Source organism: Triticum aestivum, chromosome 1A (genome assembly GCF_018294505.1).
Source record: "Triticum aestivum cultivar Chinese Spring chromosome 1A, IWGSC CS RefSeq v2.1, whole genome shotgun sequence".
In the NCBI taxonomy this organism is placed as follows: Eukaryota; Viridiplantae; Streptophyta; class Magnoliopsida; order Poales; family Poaceae; genus Triticum; species Triticum aestivum.
Genome location: NC_057794.1, coordinates 568570787 through 568572151, shown reverse-complemented (window position 1 = coordinate 568572151; position 1365 = coordinate 568570787).

Below are 1365 nucleotides of genomic sequence, written 5' to 3'. Positions count from 1 at the left end.
AGTATGAAAATTAATAGAACAAGTTTATTTTCAGTAAGAAAATTTAGGTATATGAGATTTGATGATCTAATCAAAATATTACTATATAGAACTACCTACTTTATTTTAGTAAGAAATTAATAGAACTAGTTTATCTTTAGTAAATGCTTAGTTGAATTAATAGAACTAGTTTATTTAGTTGAATTAATAGAAGTAGTAAGTGTTTAATGTTTCACCTATATATGAACATATGTTAGATATTAATGTCAAATGTTAGATGAATTAGATATAAATTATATGTTAGATATATATTTAATTTAGTTATATGAGATTTCATTATCTAATTAACATTTTATTATATAGAACTAGCTACCTTATTTTTAGTAAAAAATATTAATAGAACTAGTTTAGTTGAATTAATTAGTTGAACTAGTTAGTTGAATTAGTTCAATTAATTAGATATATTTTTTGTAAGTGCTTAGTTGAATTAGTTCAATTAATTAGTTGAACTAGTTGAATTAACAGAATTAGTTGAATTAATAGAACTAATAAGTGTTTAATGTTTCACTTATGAACATAGGAATGTCGTCTGACGACGAACACGATTTCATTATGTGCGAATACTGCGAAGACCAGCGGGGCCTGTGCGGCAGAAATTTTCTAGTTGATGATAGACGCTTCAGCATCAAGCTGGATGTGAACTTCGAAGTGGATACAGTAAGTCACAACGACAAGTCTTTTTTTGTAATTAAGCATGACTTATGCTTCATTTGCTTCAACTTTTAATTTTAATTTTTCACTATTCTACTAGCGTATCCCCTGTCATGCAAGAATTTTTGTCTTGCATAAGATAGGTTTCAGTCCTAACAAAACTATGGAGGTAAAAAGAGTTTACTTGAAGACCGAGCATGGTTATACCTTCAACGTCAAATTATACAATGCAGACACATACACCTATTTTGAATGCAAAACTTAGCAAGCACTATGCAAGGCTTATGCATTTGGGCCTGATATGGTTATCACCTTTGATATTCGTCCGGAAGATGATATTGAAGGTAATAGAGACATCTGGGTCGATGTGCAGACGCCTCCAGTTCTACCATTATGTGAGTTTCTCAACCATATTTATGTTTTTGATATGAGATTATTTGAACCAGTTGAATAATTAATAGATCTCAATTTATATTGACAGCTTACTTCCAATCAAGCAAACATGTCCGGCGCTTGGTAGACATGACCGTCCACTGTCCCAGGGCTGAACTAAACTACGAGGAGACAAGTCATTATGTTTCATGGCTTGAGGATCTTGATGCTGTTAAGACAAATTTCTTTCCTGCACTTAGAAATGTTAGTACTCAAAATGTGCGACCAATAGTGTTCGTACTA